This window comes from Ceratina calcarata, unplaced genomic scaffold (assembly GCF_001652005.2).
Source record: "Ceratina calcarata isolate Rehan_Ccalc_2016 unplaced genomic scaffold, ASM165200v1 scaffold53, whole genome shotgun sequence".
Taxonomy (NCBI): Eukaryota; Metazoa; Arthropoda; class Insecta; order Hymenoptera; family Apidae; genus Ceratina; species Ceratina calcarata.
In genome coordinates, this window is record NW_017176451.1 from 886,836 (window position 1) to 908,818 (window position 21,983).

A 21,983-nucleotide genomic window follows, 5' to 3' on the forward strand; every position below is an offset into this window, starting at 1 on the left:
GGTGACACCCTATACCGGGTGCTCGTTTAATATATCGTTACACCAAGAAATAGAACACGAGTTTTACAAAATTTTCAGATGCCTGATATTAAATATTCTTCCTCGATGCATAAAATAATTCTCACTTTCGCATAAGGAGCGATGCTAATAGTAATAAACAAGTTCAGGGAGGTAACGGATCACCCGTTAAAATATGCGAGTTTTGCACCGCTCTCTTTTCCAATTCCTTCTGCACCCTTTTGTGCTTGCGAAACTTTTGCATTTGAACGACGTTGAACGTCGAAAGGAGAGTCGCTCGTGGAAAAACAGGCTTTTTTTCGAAACGACATGCAGGATGAGCAACGAGCCATGCTCTTACAATGGGAACACGCTAGGTCTGGCTCCATTCTTCGTTTCGCGATCACAACTCTGCTACGATAATGCACGAACCGTTCCACATTAGAGCCGATTCCCTCTCGTTAGGGAAAGTCAACGAGCACCAAGGGAAGATACATCTTTGTTCAATGCTTGCAACCTGTTCCTTATAAATATGTTGTCGAAATCCTTTTATCATAAAACCAGGGAATAAAAACAAGCGAACATGGTGAAACGTACATGGGAACGGGTCGACGGAAGATTTACGAAGGGCCCAGAAAAAGGCGCGGTGCTAACTTTTTCTTCGACTTTCCGTTTCGGAGTCTCTCAGCAGGGACTCGACCTCGTAACACGGATTTCGATCATCGATTCCGACGATCGCCGAGAACCCAGCGTCCTTTATGCAAATCATCGACAGTGTTCCGATATCGAATCAGAAAAGGACAAGGGCCAAACGTAGAAACAAAAGGCGGGTTGCATTATCGTTTATGAAATCAAACACAGTATCGCAGTATTTGTATAAAATGATTCAGCGAATTCCATGTACAGTTATAAACTCAAATCTAATAATGTCTAACTATTCCTTTATTAACTTATGAGCAACATTAATTTCTAATTCATACAATTACGAGTGCAATCGATTGTTTAAATTTCACGTTTGATCTTTGAAACAACGAATTAATGAAAAATCCTCATATATTGCACAATCGACTGGTGACATAATCGGATATAAATTACAGTCGTATTTGTTGTATAATAGATCGGATTCACTCGAACATCTTTAATTAATTTCATAGTTATGATAATATGGAAATGGTACAGAGTTCTCGCGGAGGATTTTAGCGAAAGGTTAAGGCCTCGAGTTCGATACCCCCAAAGTGAATCGATCCAGCCGAATCGATTCGAATTCCCCTCTCTCTTTCGAAGAGTCCACCTACTGAAATCCGCTGGACGAGTGAAGGGAAACTGTCGACTGTAAACACGTAACCAGTTTCTAAAATTGAAGACACTGTCGCCGCAATACTTTCTATAGTCCTTTTTGTCGACATTTTCAACGTTCAAGGATGGATGCTTTCATCAAAACAACAGTGATCTTTCACATCTCTTAATCCTTTTACAAAACATCAGTAGAAGTATTGCTTTCAACAATTTTTAGTAGATAAATTACAATGCCACGTTTTATCAATCTTAATTCCTAATTCAAAATTAATAAAGGATGAAGAGTTTGCAATGTGTAATCTCGGTTAGATGGGACCGCAGGCAGACCAGGATGAATTCGAAGCGTGTTTAACGTTCGGAGCTCGCGAGCAATGCGTGGAAAGCATCCAAGGTTCGCCGTTCGCGAAATAATCCAGGCTGGATCCGCTCGGCAGCGACGCGTGAACGAGAATCGATTCGTTGAGGGCGACGACTAGCAATCTAACGATTTGTTAGCGGCCGATCTAACGCCGGTTTTCTGTCTTTAATGGCCCGTGACCGGGCGCGATTACAAGCGGGTTTCGCTCGTGTTACGCGCGTGTCGCTACCGTTCGGTTGAATCACTGAATGACTGTATACCCATGGATTAGCACGAATGTTGTAATCGAACAATCGAAAGGAGAATCGATGGATCCGCGAGAGAGCCTCTTGTAAGGACGTTCGCTAGCCTTGCCTCGCTTCACGCGAGCCGACCTGATGCAAAATGGAAACGGGGACTGCGTTGCGTGATCCAATGTGTATAGAATGGGCTCTCGTGGAAAACGGGAGGCGATAGAAAGGTTGCGAAGGCTTTTCGTCGTTGAAAAAAGGCTTGAATAAATAAAAGCCAGAAAAAGAAAATAACTTAGATTTTTGGTCAGGCTTCTCAAGAACAAATTCGACTTAAACGTTCCTCGGAGGATTAATAAATCACGTCGTTTCTCGGTTACGGTGGTAACAATTTCGAAATGAGAATCGCGACAGACGGCGGAACAGTCTGATCGTTTCACCTTTAATCGAATTAAAACGCGAGACGCGTTTCACTCGCGACTGGCTATATTTAAAACCAGATGCACACGAATTAGCGCGGTTGCCGGCGCGTAATTTGCATGCGCGCGCGCTCGGCCGCGCGTTATCGCAACGGCTTACCGGGTTTTACACGCGATTTTACAAACGCTCGCGGACGAGTGCTCGTCCTTGTGTCGTTAACACGATTAGAAGTTGCCCAACGGTGGCGTGTGAGCATGTGCCTATATTATCCGGCGCGGCGACGCCAAGTAAGTCGCGTTCTGTTGCAAAATCCGTCAAGTCCACCTCCGTAAAAAGAGTGGCACCGCGCGAAAACGTTCGCGACAGGTATCCATTGCTCTCTCCGTCGAGCGTCGTCGCGGCCGGCAACGTCACCTGTCGCGATCGAGCTACACCGGTGGCCTTCGACGCGTGGTACCTGTGCGAACGCTTGATTCCGGCCACCCAGGCAACTGACGCGCGTGATTCTTAATTACGCTGATTGCATTCGGAAGTCGAATTCGGCGGCGTGAATTATTCCCACCCAGAAGGCACGAGTTACCTCACCTTTTAGGCTCATATTAATACATTTTCTTTTTATTCTTACTTCAAATTGATTATGAAACAGTCGATGGCACGAGCTGTACGAAGTGCAGATACGTTTTCACTGGATCGTTTGACGGGTTTGGAACGAGGATAGCATTGTGGACACAGGGAAGACCTTGGGTCTGGATGATAAATAACGAGGTATCGCGTAAAACCCGGTGTTCGTGCCAAATTTTGCACGGTACACTGCCAAATTTTACGAGAACTCGGTAATACTTGACCTCCGAGCACGCATCGAGCCAGTGTTGAAACTGGGATTCAATTGTGTTCCAGATTTAGTCGGCTAGACCGAAGGTTTCGAGCTTTCGACTGAACCTTTCTAATTCTATTTCCGAATATTCTCTAAATCTCACCGTGACAGAGATAATTAAACACTCAAGGATAGACTTCCCAACGCTGCATAGCAATTGATCGTTTTCAATCAAAATTAGACAACTCACTAACAATTATGTAGCCTGATTTAGATTCTTTCAGCTTGAAATGTAATATCCGTTTTTAATTAAGTTCTCAAATCAACCGTTTTACACCGCGAAAGGCTTTTATCTTTATCATTTTATGATTCACCGATCTAAAATCAGAAGCACTTTCAATGTTGATACATTCACTGTAATAAAATGTGTGAATGGTACTTTCTAGCACCTGCTAACAGGACGAACATAGGTTTCTGTCGACCTCGGGGAACTCGGTAAGGGAGAGACAGTAGAAAATTGTTCGGAAAAGCGTGAGAATATTTATAGCATTGACTCATTAACGTAATGACGGATTGCGGTGTCGCTGCGTTGCACGCCAACAGTGAACCAGCCAATGAATGAGCCAAGGACGAAACGAATCGAACGCGGTCTGCCCCAGACTGTCCGCTCTCTTTCCCTGCGCGTGTCGCCTATTTTTTTTTCTTTACCCTTTTTTATTTTCCATCGCCGTTAATGACAAATTAAGGCGATCGCCGCCTCTTACTCGCGACCCATATCACACCACGCAGCCGGCTGCTGCTCGATCGCTCGCTCGCTCACGCGTTTTACCTCGCCGAAACGAATCTAACCGCTTTACGTTTCGACACCTCCGATAGGCATTCTAATTTCCCTGGAGAACGTTTCAATTCGGACAGATTTCTAAGTTAACCAGGTCCGTTCGATCTTTTAGTTGCATAATATGCGCCAGCTGCAAAAATTCTCGACTGACTTCAGCAATAAACGATGTACGTTTCACGATTATGAAGCAGCTATTTTTAGCAACATTTGAAAATGTTGAAATGATTAATCGTACGACGCAAATATCAAACTTCCATGTGTGTACACGTGAGGCTGATCGAAATTCACCGATCTTATTAAGATTTCTGAACAGATAATAATCGTATACTAGTTATTCGAGTGCAATTTGTTTTGAACGAATCTACGATGTTTATGTTTGCGAATGAGGGAAATTTTTCGTTGGTCACGGCTGGTCGGCCACGAAACGCAATAAAGACAGAAGGTGATCGCGACTGACTGGTTTACTCGAGTATGCGACGTGACATGGTTGCTGGGTTGGTATTTAGGAAAGGCCAATCGACCAATGTCACAAGCGTTTGAAAGGCGCTAGGAATCAATAAAACGCACAGGTGATCGGTTCGCCGATCTCCTCCGTCATTAAAGGTTCAAGCACAGATACGGTATAAGAGGAAATCCATCAATTAACCCTTAACACTTCAACTTTTAATTATGAGTAACGACTGGCAACGCCAATTTATTCTCATCATACTTCGACTTCCAAGTTTTTAAGTATCGGATATTAAATGCTAAAATGATATTTGTATTATTTTATATTAATTTATATTAATTATAATTGAGTAGCTTGGGTGGTGCTTGAGAGGCATACTGGAACGTTAAGGGTTAATCTACCTATCACTATTTTCGTCTTCTGTTTTATGGAGTTCCGCATTACCATTTCCATATTACTCAACGTTATTAACAGACTATGAAAAGCAATCCTAATCCTCGCTACAATAAGGAATTCTATAATGTATTGTAAAAATTGCTAAATTCGAATTAATAAATGAATGACAAAAGATCTTGGTATTTTTATTTCAATCACATAATTCTTGACCAATCCTGGAGATTTTGAAGTGGATCGAAGCCACGTGGTAAGACCTGTTAGTATCGTTTTTAGAGTATAGTTTGGAAATCCTAACAAATGAAGAATCTATCCCAGAATCTCTGTATTTTAATCTTTCAATAAATTAATGTATATTTTAATAAATGTTACATCGAATTGAGAAAGATAGTTGAATCTATTTCACTGGAATGAAAATCGAACAAAGGAAGAAGATAATGAACATTCCAATACTTATTCTAGACGAAATATCACATTCTGTATAAAGAAATTTATGTACTATTACATATACTAACTCTAACACTAACTTGATTATTTTGGTAAAAATTGAATGACTAACTCGGCTCGTTAACGACAAGAAAATTATTTCCTAATACACGTAACTACCCGGACTTACTCAATCATTTTCTGCTAAACGCGGCAACGAATTGTCATTTACCTACATACATACATTGCATTACTCCCTTTCGAATCGCGTAAGAATTATCTTTCACAATTAAGACAATCGCCGTTCACAGCTATTATTTCACGAAGACACAATGGTCAGTCGATTCACAGCGACGCGAGTGAAAGCTGGCCGGCGTAACTGACCTCGGTCACTCGCGAGTCGTCGTTAATTAGCGATGCGCAAGACTCGAACCGGTGCGAACATTGTTCAAATAGTCTCAGATAGCCACCGGAGGAAGACGGTTAACGCGTTTCCCATGGACAGGACGCGCCTCAACCCCGGGAGAGAGTGTACCCTGTGGTGGAACGGTTTGAAAACCGGGCAGTTTTTCGGTGGAACCGGTCGAACCGGTTTTGTCGTTTAGGCGCCCGTAGAAAAGCCCTCAAGGCCCTGCGTTGCGCGCCGGTAACCGCGTTTACCCCCCTGGAACGGCGAAAGGTAACTTTTGTTTCGACGAGACTCCACAGCCTCGTCTATTCGACGCAGGTACTCTTTGTTCCCGGTTAGAAAAGACGCCGGTTCTTTCCAGATAAGCCGCTGGCCCTTGCGTGTATAAATGCGAATTAATGATATAGTGAATGCGATAGAAAAACACGTGTCGTTTACAATATATTCAGTATTAAAGTAATCCTTAATCCTTAGCTTCGTGGAATTGAAACAAAATTTCATATCACTTTATCTGTCTATAGATGTAGTTTATCAATCGAAAATCAATTGTAATATGATACATTGGAATAAGAAGCCTTCGGATCATATTTCTCTCGACTTTCTCTGTACTTCTTTTAGAAAAATCGAAACCGATGCTATCTATCTCGAATGCCACGAGGATGAATCACAGTTTATCAGAAAAGCGATCTTAGATGCATATTAGAATATATGACTCCACGTCTGGTTTCCAAGATGCTTTTTCCAATGACGTTCACATAGTACACGCAGCTCCCGTTACAATAAATTGGGACACGGTGTAGAAATTGCGGAGTCGCATCGGCATGTGTGGGCGCCGGAAACAATTTCCTGGCCGCTGGACCAATGCCAACGGCGACGACGTCTCCCTTTTCGCAGTGTCTCCAGCGTGGACGCATGGTTACTTTTCGTTTCGTAACGAAGCGGCCACTCGATTACGCTTCCCTCGATTAGAGAGTGGAGACCTTCGAGAGCGGACGTGGAATAGACTGGAGAGAGGGAAGAGAGACGGGTCGATCGTTTTCATCCCCGTGTGCCGCGCCTCGTCATCGACGTTGTTATTTCACTCCATATTGCTCTTCGGGTTTAATAACGTCTCTAGTACCCTTGTCCCGCTTTTCGTGCTTTTGCCCCGTCGATACGACAAAGATTAATTAATCCGCGCCCGAAAGCACCGTGCCTCTACCCGCGTCGAGCGTCGAGCCTGCTTCTTTTCCCCTCTCGCGTTTCATCTTTCGCCTGATTGATCAAACTCATCGAACCGATTCGCGAGGGAAGAACCGGAGGACCGCAGTTTCAACAATTTGCGTGGAGAAGTGGCTTCGGACTCTTTCTATGGACCCTCTATCAAGCCGACTTGTAGTCAAAACGCGCGGCCGTCGCGGCTCCGACAAGTCTTCGGTTCATTTCGATGCATTATTAATGGGACGCGCACGCCGGCTGGCCATTTGCATCGCAACGCTCCGCTCGGCTCGCGTGTCTTACATAACGGTGGCGGGAAGGCCTCCGGGGGAATTTCCCTTAAAGGGGCTGGACGCAGATAGAGGACACGCCGAACGTAGGAGGGAGAGGTATCGCTGTTAAAGGGATAGTTTGACCATGAGGGTTTCGTGTCATTGTCCCTTGTCCGACGAGAGGGTCTCCTTCCGTCCCTTCGAAACTTTTACCCGCCATCCGTTCTTGGAAGGTCCTTCTCAGGAACCTAATTCCAACCTTAGTCCCCAGGCCTCCATGCCCTTTACTTCTCGAAAACGAGGCTCAGGTCTATAAGCGGCTCTGAGAAACTACCATTCCAGCTCGGAAGCGCAAAATAATATTACGTGTATTTCAAATTGCAAAATGTGCTTCATTATTTGCCGTACGAATTGTACAACTTCTTTCGAATTATTGCAATACATGATGTTGGTTTAACTGTATGCAGTTATGAGAAACCATCACGTACTTCAAAATAAAGTCATACGCGAATTTGGAATTTATCACTTGCCACACAAAGTGTACAAATTTTTTTCGCGAGTGATTTCAATTTACTACGTATTTGTACATGAACAACTGGAATCGAAAAAGCCAGCGATTAGCGCGGTTGTAAACGAAGTCAATGACGAGCCGATTGTTTCTAGTGTGAAAGGAAATGGCGAGAGAAGAATTTTCATCATTGTGAATTCACTTCGGGAAACGTTTTTGCATTCTAAATGCCGTCTCTCCTCGCTTTTGTTTAACATATTCCACGTTCCACTGCCATTTCCTGAAATTACCTCTTGAAACTTTCTTTTAACTACTCAGATAGCTATCGTCGAACGACCGAATTGTTTCATTGATAAAAAAATAGATTTCGTTTCAATATAATTTCTAATTAAAGTGATCTGTTTTATTAGTTAGTTGTTGTAATTGAGAAGAATGCTTCAAGCAAATTCTATCTCTTAACTAGAACATCGCAGGTGAATCAGCCAGCATTCCTAAACGATGTCGTGTAAAATACATCATCTAATTACTGGTATCAGCTTAAGCGTGAACGGGAACACCAGGAAAAGAAGAGAATCGAAGAAACGAGGCGTGGAAAGGAAAGACAAAAAGGAAGGAAATAAAGAAGGTAGGAACGTGGCATACAACGATTATCCAATGCATCAGGACGCGCAGTTTTTGCTGATTCGATGGTTAACAAAAATCGAACAGTGTATTATGTAGGTACACCTACACGCGGGGAAGTCGGGGCAAGTGGCAAACAGGTTTTTCTCGTTCGTTTCGCCGCGATATCTCGCGGCTGCGTGTCCGATTCAATTAGCGAACGTATAACTAACGTGATATCCAACCAAATTAAATGATTCTCCAATCGATCGTTCAATCATTTGAAAATATTAATGAGTTAAAGTTACTTCCAAGAATTTATGAAGTTTGTAAAAGTTGTAAGTTCTTCTAAGTATGACCGTTTTTTTCAACATTTCCCTCACATCAATTCACTTAAATGTTCGTCATGAGAAAAATAGATGAACGACACAAGTTTACTGATTTTTAAAGTTTACAAGAATGATACGGAATAGATCTCAATGTGTCGATGAATCATTAAGCGAGAAATCGAACCTGACGAAATCGTCATGGAAATTTTTCCTTTCGCAATCGACTCGTTAGAAGCCCTTTCGAAGAGCCTTGGCATTTCATATTAGTCGTTTCTGAGGATTTTAGCGAGTCGATTTTTGGAGGTCGCTTTAGGCCGGTGACTCGAGAATTGTGATCACATCTGAACCGTTAGGACCGCTTTCTAACGTCGGTTACGATCCGCAAATTCTCAGGCGGCTTAAATTGAGAAACTACCTTTGACCAGAAACTTTCTCTCGTGCGAATATATTAGCATTACGATAATAATATTTTCAAGTGCGAATAAGCAGAATACATATCTACTATAAGATGCAAAAATCTATGAAAGGTATAAAAGCTGTACTGAACTTTATTTCTTTAATTACGATTAAATATGTAAACGCAATTGTTATCTTACTCAATTGTTTCTAAACGGGATTAGACTTTTCCTCTCGATGGCTTTCGTCCGTGATCGGTGTAACGAGGACACGCACGCGACAGATCGGGCACGGTTACGATCGAAAGGTCGCGTGGGTGCGTTTAATCGACTCTTGGGTGAAACCAAGCTGTATTTTTAATAAAAAGAAAAGCTGAGAAAATCGCAGTCGAGGAAAAGTACATCGTATCGTTCGTGGGGGTTAGAGATCGTTCACAAGTGTGCCACGACGACACACAGTGCGTAATAAAATAAACTTCGAGATAGGAAGGCAGAACGTGGGTGCACGGTTAATCACGTATTAATCAAGTAAGAAAGCAGCCAGGCCAATCTTATTGTCGGCTTGAGACATCAATAAGACGGATAATTTCGAGGAAAAAATCGCTGGGAAAATTGTTGCCCTCGAGCAATAACTTTTATTGCTTCGTTTCATCGCTGTTATTGCTGCCCATTTATTCATTGGCGACATCGGGCATTAAAAAAAGATTCAAAAGCCAATTTAGACGTAAAATTTGCGGTTGGAGCGAAGACTGCCAGAACTTTTATAATTTAATAGTGCTCGAATTACTGGCTGATATTACTTGACCGTAGGACGGGTCGTTAATGCATCGCAAATGATTTACACCATCAACGCGTCATAGACCTCTCTAGGTAAGACTATATATTCTCATCCGAGGCTTAGAAGCCTCTCCGACAGGCTTCGGAGGGCTTTCACACCTTCTTCAGAGAGTGATTTACACACTACTGCCTGAAAGTTTCGGATCGCTTATTCATTGGGAAGAAAGTTCCCAGTTAACATATACGTACAACTACAGAAAGCGGTAAGATCTCTTACACAGGAAATAAACCACTTTTCATTTTATTTCAATTTAGAAAGAATACACATTGAAAGTGTGAAACAGAATTCAATACGATTCCTCCTGTTTCATCTAACCTACTGATGATTTACCGGCGAAGGAAGCAGAGCTCGGAGTATGTCGCGCAACAATACCGCGAAGGGCGAAAGGAGAATGAAAACGGGAGCGTGGGTGCGTCAAATCGAGCAGAGATCGGCACAGAAGGAGCGACACACAAAGCGGTCGCAAGGGAAACCTTGCGAAAGTTACATCACCAAGGCTAACCCTGTCCGCGCCGTTGTTCTCGCGATTGTCGCCGCGCGTAACCGCGGTTTCGCGACGCGTGGGTGCGCGCGTTCTTCTTACGCGGGCTTTCGGTGCCAAACCGGGCGTGACCGGTGCCTCGACCTCATAATTAATTTCTCGCGCCCTTGATACGAGCCCGACGCATGTTTCGAGAAAAAATACGTATTAAAATTATTTTAGAACGAATTGAGTTTCGTATTCATTGATACTTTTGAGGAAGCTCGCACTTTCTTTTGATAATATAGTGTATTAGAAATTGAACTTCTGATAAGGTTTATCACGTATGTTTTGAATGGAGATCAAGGGTATTCACAGAGCGCATTATACAGTAAAATTCATTGGTGTTCGGCGAATTTTGAAGAAGCTCTCGAACGAATTCGTACCCCGGGGTATAAACAACGGTCGCTTCCTGGTGCAATCCACGAAGAAGAAGCTGACAGAAGTTCGCGAAGCGCTCTCCGAGTGATAGAGGAAGGGCGATGCAATGAGAGAAAGGTGGCTAGATAGAGGGAGAAAGGACGAGACGAAGAAGGTGGTGCCGGACACGTCTTATGCATAATTCATGCGGACTGCCTTCCATGTATATTTTCGTGTTTAAATATTTGAATACTTCGTTCGCTGCAATACCGAGAGAGCGGGTTAGGAAAATATTCCGCCGCTTATTCACCGAACTTCTCGTCGCGTCGGCTCCGACCGAAAGAGGATTCGACTTCCTTCGATTTCGTTCTGGCTCGTCTACCGAGAAACTCGTGCCCGAGGAGAAGATTTCATCCGGCTGAAGGGTATTTCCACCGAGCTATTTCGCATTGTTACGGTCTTTTTGCCCAGACGGGGCCGGTGATAAAACGACGAAACGAAAGCGTTTACGAGGCCGGAAAAAAATAATACGCTGTACGAAGCGAAGGAGGGGCAGTCTGTCCTCGAGTGACACCGTTTCGTCAACCTCCACCGTCGATTATTTCTACGCTTGTACGCAATTGTTCATTGTTCAGCGAATAATAAGGTCGATTAGGCCTCTGCGTCATTTTCACTATGAGAACTCGCTTTATCGGCTCTCGCCTGCTGCCGTCGCTATCTGACGCGCTGCCACTTCCAGTCGCCAAACTAAACTCACATCAAAATCTGATTACTTTTTTTGTTCTCTAAACCATTTTTCCTTTAGCTTGTCCTACGTGAAAACTTGCTGAAAACAATGTTAGTATTTGTCGTCACGAAATACGGTGAACGGATCGGCAAGTCTTATGGGAAATATACAGGAAGACTTTGTCGTTTCCCGCGCGAAGATGATCCTTGGTCGAAAACGGAACGTTACGAGGAGCGACGTTATACGGCTCCCATGGCGGAGATTCGCCGCTGTCTTTATCTACGAATCGACGAGACTCCTTTCACACGAAGGGGATATTGCGACGAGGACGCAAAAAGGGGAACGATAAAGAAAGAATAAACGAGTACGATGATGCTGGTTCGGAGTCGACTGTAATAGAGGAGGGAGAGAACAATGTCGTGTCATCCAGCAAATCGCCGGCTGCCGCCGTAAACCATACGGAAAAATTTTGATCCAGAACCATGGACAAAACTATTTTCGATTGTACATATTAAGAACAAGACATAATATTATAATGATACACGATTCCATTTCGATGTTTGGTATCATTCGAGGTTTTGGAAATCATGTCTGGCGATTAAAGATCGTTCATATAATTCTCGCAGCCGTGGCAAGTCCATGTCGGTCAAGCCAGCATAAGTATACCCACAGGCAAACAAGATTCAATTGCCGTTTTCTTTTTTGTCTCAGTAACACGAACGAGGAATTCGGAGATGGGTTTCGATGCACGTGAATCTTGTTTCGACCGCGTAACAACGTTTAATTGCAATTACCCCCTGGCGACACTTCTTTTTACCGAAGTTTGCATGTTACGTCCACCGTGAAAGGTACAACTTGGACAACTTTTTAATTAACAGTGATCGGTTATTCGCGCATCGATAATTGGTCGACAGCCGACAATGACAAGTAACGGCGATGAAGAACGTCCACGCGATAAGGGAACACGACTAATTACACGAGCTTAATGAGGGCCCCCTGGCCACGATATAGAATGAGTCACGTGGCCTTCTTATCGCCCCGCAATTACTTCTTACCCGTCTTTTCCAGAGGAAAATCACCTTTTCGAAAGTTTCAAGATAATACGACCTTTCTTATTCATAGTTATTTAACTTAAGCCCTCTTTTGAAATCGTTTACGATACGCAGGTAAAAGTTTTACGAAGTACTGTAAATCTGAAAAATGTAAGAACAGTTACTTTTCTAATATCTAACGGATTCAGTTTACGACCCGACTGAAAGGACGTGATTTGTTTTGAAAACGATCACAAAAGTTTCACAGAATACTACGAATTTACACTTGATCCCTGATTAACACCTTCGTACGTTACGAACCGCAAGAAAACCGAAATTTTCACACAGAAACTCGATTGGAAAGGGTGTGCAAAAATTTCTCAGCCAACTCGTGAGAGAAACATAGGATCGGTTCGGTTAAACGAACTTTAAAAAAACCTGTAACGATCGCGCTAGCCCCTCTGCTCGATGAGAACGAAGAAGGGTGGCAAAAAGGACAAGACCGAACCCGAAAGTAGTCTTTCGCTCGGTGGTGCGTGCGCACCGCGAATAGTTCCATGTACGAGCGAAGTAAAACGCGCGTTTATTTATACCCTGACTAAGTGAACGTGAGCTACCTGTCTGCAAACACGTACCTGAGTGCACCTTCGACGGTACAAGGGATCACTACCCCTTTCAGATGCTCGGTAACATCGCAGATTAGCTGTAAAACCAACCCTTTCCCATCCCTTTCCATTTTATCTTATACCTTCCATTTACAGAAAAATCCAAATAGCAAATTCCTTTGTTCAATGACGTTGTCCTCGAAACCTTTTTAGTTTTTCAGGTACGAAAGAAATTCTGCAAAAATCATGCGCGTTACTGTTAGTCGACAACTTTTAATTCCTTCTGGCTATACGAGAAACCCCAAAACGTGTAAGTCACGAGAAAGCAATATGGTAGACTGGAGATTCGATTCATGCGGATTCGAGAATGAATTACGAGAACCTCGATCACGTTTTGATTCACTTTTCTGTTGTATGAAAAAAAACCGAATTGCTTTTTAAATCGTTCTGGTAATAAATTTCGCGACGTACACCTACAGCGAAACGTATCGACGAAACGTCACGGGATTTCCTATCGTCCCGCGTGCTATTTCGAAAAACAAACCGCCACCCCGTCGCACTCGACTCGCTCACTCGTTCAGGTGAACCGCGGGCGATGGTCTGACCATCTGGTCGGCGCGACGATTGTCCCAGCGAATGTTATTAATTCGTTACAGCCGCAGCAATTTGTCGGAATGCAGTCGATAACAGTGGACGAAGTTATCGCGCCAGCGGTACATATAGGATCAATTTGTTCCGCGAAAGGGAAAACCAACAATTCCCGGCCTCGGTTTCATCCAGGCTGCGATTGCTAAACGAAAACGACGTTTCGAATCTCGTTCTTTCCGGCAAACCTTCGGGAACAATTCGTTTTTTTTTAAATACGCCCTCAGACCGGTGAAACTGCACTTGATTGTAATTGAAAGTAAAAAAAAATTATCCGAGAAACAATGGGGACAAAGGGTATTCGAAACATTCGAGAGTCTATTGACAAGTGAAAAAGAGAGGATTGAATGAGAAAAATCGGCGCAACCCTTCAGGTGATCTGTCGCTGTCACATCGGTGTCCAGATTCAACCGACGCAACACGACCACTGTACACGGAACACACGAATAATTACGATCAATGGGATTAATTAGAGCAGCCGGAGCGAGAGCGAGAGAGACGGATGGGGGATCGGCCGAATTCGAGTTTGGACAGTCTGTCGGCGGATTCGAGGCAAAGGAAATCAATGGCGGATTACGGATGGGGCGAGACAGAGAGTGTTGGCTGGCAGCGGAACGTGGGGCGCGGGGGTGAAGGGGGCTTTCAACCCTGCGGATGGCCCCCTCGCGGATCGTTGCCAAGGGACGTGATCGACAATCCCGACTTCGAAGCACACGCGCCACGCGGTGTACGGTTCCCCGGCTCGTTTGCATAGCCCATAGGCGTAACGCGGCGACGAAAAAAATGGCCGAACGCGTTCGCGCTACCATATGGCGGCCAGCGAGACTTCCTGGCTGATATTGAAACGCACGCGTTTAGCACGAACGCTCTATGCGTATTTACTTGAGCGTGATCAACCCTTTCCTGTTCGCCATTGTCCTATGAATGAGCTTTTCAAAATAAAATTGTTCAAAGCTAAAAGTCGTATTATTATCACCCACTTTTCCATTTCTCGTTGTCGGAACATTCATGTGCAACGATTTAAACCGGTGTTAATTATTTCTTTTGAAACATGTACCAAGCAATACAATTTTCGCTGATCAAACACTGCCTTCTTTCAATAAATTCATTTATTCTCATTTTCATTAAAATCATACATCAGTTCAATTCATACCGTACTTCGATTTTGGATGAAACCATCACCGGGGGATGTTCACCCTTCCTCTTTTTACTCACAGCGTGTGTCTGTCTGTCACGCACTTACACACCCCCGCGAGGATCAATACAAACGGTGGTTATCGTGCCGATACTCGTTCGGGCGTCGAGCACCCCCGAAAAGCTTTTGGCCGAAACCGCGGGGTAGTTCGGCCCCCTCTTCCTTTTTTTTTTAACAACAATTATTCGGCGGGATGCCGAGGAAGGATAACGAGCGCAAGATAAAGTATGCCGACTCGCAATTAGACGTAGTACTACGCGTTCAAATAGAGCTCACCCCTCTGGAAAAGGGAGCTCGTGAAAGAACGTACTCTTTTTTTTTATTCTTTCTCCCTTTCTCTCTGTGTTTTAAAATATTTCGGAGCCGATGTGTCGACGACTGCACAACGGCTCGCCTCCACCCTCGTCGAACACGCTTTTTTCGTTCGCGATCAAATTCAAGCCGTTGCTTTCCGCCGGATTTCTCTATGTTTCTCTCGCTTTTTATTAGTAGGTTCGTTTCGTAGCCACGAACGGGCCCCCGCCTTCTAGGATGTACACACGACGCGCTAAGTGGAGAACACGTGTCCTGCATCTGTTGAAAGCTATTTCGGCGAAGCCGCCTACCGCGATTCCTCCTCGCGAGACTCGATACGCCAATCCTCTTTCGAACGATTATCCACATCGAAATACACAAACATGTACCGTCATATAATCATATACATACATATACAGTGAGGTTGATCACTGAAATTCGCGAACGAAGTAACATATCCATCATTGGATGATATATTGCATCAGAAACTGTATTAATTCGTATTATAATATTTGTGATCAGTGCATACATAATGCAAATGGGTTAAATTTCGTTGAAAAATGCTATAAGCGAGATGGGAACAATGAGAAACGAGCAATTAAACCGGCCGACAAAAGCTTTCGAGAGAAGCGAATATCGGAAACAACGGGTTGTCGCGGGTGGTTATCGGTACTTTATCCCCGATGCAGACTAGCCGTGACCACCGTGGTCAACGATGCGTTCAAAGTCGAGCGCGAGAATCGACGAGATCGATAGCCGGTGCTCGTCGTCCAATGGGAAATTGGCTAACGAGCCGCCGCTATTTGCTTACGGGGTTTCCATGGCTCTTCCGTTGCCGGAAACCGGCTTTCCATCCAAAGGGATGCCTTTTAAAATTTCACGACGCCGGTACAAACCTCGTCCAGAATAACCGATAAGGAAACGTGCATTTTTTACCTGCCAATCCCGGACCGCAGCAAATTAATTAATTACTCGTTAAACCGCAGCGTCTAATTATGTTAGGGATAGAACTTACGTTTTTTATTTTGATTTTATCAGTCCGTCTTCGAATTTCGATACGAAAATACTTTTTTGATAAATATGTATTCAACTTTAAACGAGAGCTGTCAAATATCAAAAACAATTGCAATACATTCTCGTTTTTAAGGTTCTGCGACTCGTCTTGTTGGATAACAGGGAATTTGCACTACTGTAATTTTGCGGAACAGAGGCATAGAGCGATAGGCAAAGCGAGAGCCGAAGGGGATTACGTATCCGATGAGCGTATCACGGATGGATCAGAAGCAACGGAACCGTCCACCGTTCAAAGTTCAACGTCACGGCTGACGCTCGTTACCCTCTGTGTTCTAGGGTCACACGATACACTACTGCGTCGACGGTGCACGATTTCGACGATAGCGCGAACAACGGTTCGCGCTACCAGGGGGTGAAACCCTTGCTCGTGTGGATATTAATCCTATTATACGGCAGCTCCACATAGATTACGACTTCAGCCTATGCAAGGCCTCCAGCCATCGAATTAAGAGCGCATGGAAAAATGTTAATACGCCTCGTTAATGAAAATTGCTTCTTTGTTCGACTAAAAAATGTGAAGACAAACAAATATATGTAACAGTTAATTTGCTTGCAACTCCTTTTGACGATTCAGGTACCTCACAAATACATGCATTTTGCTAATTATGTTTGATCGCACGTTTCAAATTAATTAAATGCATACATGTCGGTATGTACCTCGACAAAGTCATTTGAAACGTGAGAATTGTCTTTGCATTGAAGGAGAATAGGCAGCAACATTTCAACGAATTTGATTAAAAAGAATTTTAGCCGGGATTGTTTATCAAAGGAAGTTGGAAAGAAACAAAGTTAGGGTTCTCTAGATCCGCTCGTTTACTAAGGGGGTTATTGCACCCTCGCGGCACGGATAGAACGTAGCTGGCGGGTGTCGGGCGAACCGAAAGTGCTTCAGATCTCGCTAAACGAAGCAGAAAATCGAGCTTACGGCAAAACCTGGTCGATGTCCGAGAGGACGTCTCTACGCTTCAGCCAGCCTATGGTTTTGCGTTACTCCCCGCCTAATTGTGCTCGCCTAATTGGCCGTGCGGATTCCTCGCGCTCTCGATTTACCTGAACTCAAACCCTTCTGACGTACAAAATAGAAAAAAAAAAAAAGAAAAATTGTGAAAGATAAGAACTCACGAATTCGCGTCGATGAAGAATGCAAGTCGTTTGGCTATCGAGAGTTCCAGCCACGAAAACTTCCGCAGACTTCGTTAAAGGAAACGACGAAACTTTCCTTCACGCTCCAGGTTTCCCCCCCGCGAGCCAAATAATCGCGCGAAATAATTGAAACGGAATGCTTAATTTACGCTGGTTGGAAGTTCCTCGACGATCCCTAGCGAAAAATCGCGTTGTTCCGGAGCGGCAAGGAACTCCGTTGGAAAATTTTCATCAAGTTCCGCCCCCTGTCGCCGCTCTCGGCTCTGCGAGTTCAATTGTGCTCGGTGTCTTTCCCAACTTTTTACCCGGCCATTCGTTCTTCCCGGAAAATGTTCGCTCTAAATTCGAGGATGGTGAACAGATCTATCCATCGGATCGCCAGGATGAAATTCCAATTTCGTTGCCTGCAACCGTATACTGTGTTTTACCAGCGACATAGCGTGGCAATACGCAAAAAGCTGGTCCATGTTTCTCCGTACAGATACAAAAATAGAAACGTTATATAATACGTGCAAGTATAATTTGATTGTAAAGTTTCGATCTGTCATACACTCGACCCCGCTTTTTCCTTATTCTATCGTATTACGATTCTTGATCTAATGTTAGTTTAATTACACAGCTAGCCCAACGAGTGCCGTGGCGAATGAGAAAGTGTTTCGAACGTGGATTGAGCGGTTCCGGTTTTGCGGAAGGAGCGAGTCTCGCGCGTGTCCTCGTAATTATCCTATCGTTAATTATGATCGTTACCGCGCGACGCCGTGTGTTTTTTATTGGCCATATGGAGGCTCGCGCGCGGCCACGAGCCGCTTAATTGTTTCCGTTTTTCTTCTTTACCCCGCGCTACCGTACCGAATCGAAAAAGCCCGTGCGCGACGCGGTTATTACTAGTATTTTTTACCATGGAAATGAATAGGGTGTAGAGGTCGTGTAATTTTCATGTCGGCAGATGTGGACAAAGGTGCTTTAGTAGTTTAGAATCTATTGTCTCCGAATTTACTATTTATTAGTAAAACAAATTGCTGTTTTTGTGATCGTCCAACAGAATTTTAATTGTCGAGCCATAAAAGTTCGTTGATCTCGGAAAGCCTACGCGTTTTTATGTCGAGGTAACCTTATCGAGTTCACCTTATCCGATCCTTTGGCCAACCTTTCTCCAGAGCAAAAAAAAAGAGAGAAAAAGAAAACGGAAACCCTGTCTGGCCGGAAACTTTCGCAGCACGTTGCCGTGGGTGGTAGCGTTGGTAAAGAACATAGAGGGTCGCAGATGTCGAAAACAGCTGGTCTCGTATGCATGTGACGTCACCAACCAGCGGCGATCAAACGCTGCCGAACGCGATACTGCCCCTGAGAGATGCATAGATTGGACCTATTTTCTATTCCAACCCTTTTAGCACCACTCCTCCGAACGAACGCTTTGTTTCGAGGATTAGCACTGACCAAGGGATTTTGCAAATGCGAAAAGGGAAAGTTACGTTGGACAGATCAATTAATACCGGGCACCGATTAATTGGCTGCGATTCATCGCTCCGACGGCGATGCAACCCATCAATATCTCGAATCGCTCGCGGTGTTTACATTTCGCGAATTTTAACGCGGCGTTGAACGCGAGAGATACCGATCGCGCTAATTAACGCGACTCGGGAATATTTGGACTGAATAATAAGTACGCAAACTAAGACGGAATCAAAACGGAGTAACAGACTATTCCATGGAATCGTTAAAGAATTACCTAATAAACCTTATTCCCCAAAATGAAATTGATAATCTGATAATAAGAGTGAAGATTGTATCTGATAAAATTTGTTTTCTTGTTGTATAATTAAGAAGTCATTATTGAATTAATTCTTTGAACTCTGATAGGAGCAACTAACCTTAAGATAAAGCTGTTAATGCCACGAGTACACGAGCGGTCGAATCATTATTCATACTTACAAATAAAAAACAGTACTATGTTTACAGAGTTCTGGTTCTGGCTTACCTGAAACAAAAAAGAGAAACGTTTCTTAATTGCTGTTCGAAAGTGTACGTGCAACGACTCGAAATAATGAATTCAATTGAACGGGATTGAACGATTCGAGAGCTTCCACGCGCGTTGGCTCCTTTTTCGAGAGGAACATATGCGCGCCACGTTAACCGGAACACGTGCGAGCAGTGTTGCGGTTTCACGAAGACGTAGCGCTGTTTTTGTCGCGGGACGACCGTGGGTGTCGAGATCGAGTTCCATGGGAATCAGTGGAAAAAACGGACCATCGATAAACATCGACCTCCTTTGAAGATCGAAGTTCTGATTAAAATTGATTTGGTGTATAACTCTTTCCCACTGTACATTTTCTCTACCAAATGAATGCGACGCATTTTTTATTGTAATTAACGGATAAAAGCTGAATTTTGTAAACTGATTATAAACGAATTGCATAAACAGTAGATAAACTGAATTTCCAAACAAAGTGTCTAATATCGATGATAAACGATTACAGCTGCAAACAAATGTTAACAGGCGCTTTCGAGTTTTGATCATTGCTTCGCTTTCACGACACGATTATAATTTATCGACGTGATAACGAGCCAGCGTCCAATGAACGATGCATTAAACGCTGCAATATAGATTACGCACATACGAGTCGCGTGAATTTGCGGGTCGTTCGAAACGAAACAGGAAAGGGGAGCGACGACATTTTATCTTCGACGTTTGACATTTGGAGAGTATTAAATTCCCTCGGTTAGCACGCCCACGCCCTTGTCCCGCGACCATCGAGGGAGAGAACGTTTCCCGACATGGCGCCGCTCGCGAAAAAAATCTTCCTCTTTTCTCACTTTCTTAACGAACTATTGTCCTCCGTGGCCGCGTTTCTTCAGATTCCTCATATATTTCAATCTTTTTTCCTATACCTTTTTCTTTCTTTTTATTCCGTTTCGCAATCCGGCCACGCACTCTACCGTGTAAAACAAATTATGCAAGCCACATTTTCGTGCGGCGAGAGGGACAAAAAAAAAACCAGAGACGAATTAACTGAAATGTTTTGCAACGAGAGAAGATCCTCGATCGTTGCGATCGACCCGTACACCTGCCGAATACATTTAGCTTAATTTTCGTGTAAATTTCAAGAGAGATCCGACCCGAAGCGTCGCGTCGCCTCTCTCGAGCCTCAAGGCCTAGAGCCGATCGCAACCTTTCCCAACAATTTATTTTTAATGATGATCAACGCCAATTATGAACGATAGACAATGAGACTCCCGCAATGATTGCAAACGCAACGATAGAATGTACTATCTCTTTATCTACAATGTGTTTTAAAAATAATATAAATAGGTACTGAAGTTGCTTGTTAATTCTATTCTGTTACACTTTACTCTTGTTTTAATCAAGTTCGCTCTCGCATATACAAGTGAATATCTCTTGACCTTTACTTTCCAGGTAGGTGCAACGTATCGTATTTACATGTTTGAAAACACTTAGTACTCGTGCAGTTTCCATGTGAAGCTAGACGACGCACCTGATGCGACTTACTAATTCAACGAGACGAGCCGCGTAATTGCAAAGTTGCACAAAGTAATACACGAAGGTAGCGAGCGTGTTAACACCAATCGAGTGACGAAACTGTCAGTACGCGTAAAGTCGTTTGGTAGCTATTAGCCGACGACTTATTAGCGACAGGCGCATGGGTACGTCGTATCCATTTTCAGACAAATGCCAAGGTAAGCTGTTATCGCGATTACCTCCGCTCGCTAATACTAATTAATAGGGTTGGCTTTTTCGCCCTGGGAAATTAACTTCCTAATTAGCGTTCCGGTGCTCGGTTTTCGCCACTGAAAAGATATATGCGTGTACACAACCGCGAACTGTAATTAGAAAGCAAAGATCGTAAATTTTTAAATTGTCGCCGGGTCGTATCCCGAACGGATTTAATCGACTGTCCGCCGCTCTGCGCTCCGACCAGATTTACGACCTGTCCCGTGTGGACGCGTAATCCGCGGAACTCGTCTGTCAAATTCCATGCGGGTGTTACCACGGGTTTCGCAGTATGCTTTTGCAATTAAGCCCAATCGTTTGCTCAAGGTGCTAAAAATTACATGCTTAACTCACAGGTTTTGATCAGGCTGCTGCGTGTCACGAGTTAAAAACTCGACGGCAAACTCAATGGCATAAAATATTTTTCAATTGACTACGAACAGGGAAGTACAGTTTACGATTGATAATTAATTGGATTGATAGGGAAATAGTATTAAACTGTTCAGATTGCATGGGAATAAAATTGAAGAGGCGGCCTCGAACGATACATCGCACGGCAATTTTCCGGGAGACAAATCCCTCTCGGCTGACGGTTTCCTTTGCTCTATTTTCAGCGGCCAGGCGAGACTCGTCCCAAGGATGGAGAACCGGTTTCCAACGATCGCAGACAGGACGAACCTCCTTCGCGATCTCGCGCTCGCGTATCGTCGATTATCATATTAAATGGACCGGAATGTTTGCGGTCATTGGGTTCAGCTTTTTCCATTCTTCAATTTATTTCGATTCATTTTTATCCGCTGATCGATATAAATCACTCCTTTTTACACATTCTCCGATTCTCATTTGACTTAAGGATGTATAGGCTATACACTTAAACAATGCTAACATGTT

General features: G+C 43.8%; 1 protein-coding gene across 1 annotated transcript in view; it reads right to left on the minus strand.

The window, feature by feature from the left end:
• LOC108628601 (protein gustavus) overlaps positions 1-21,983 on the minus strand; it is an 86,554-nt gene that overhangs the window by 51,706 nt on the left and 12,865 nt on the right. The window lies entirely within an intron of this gene.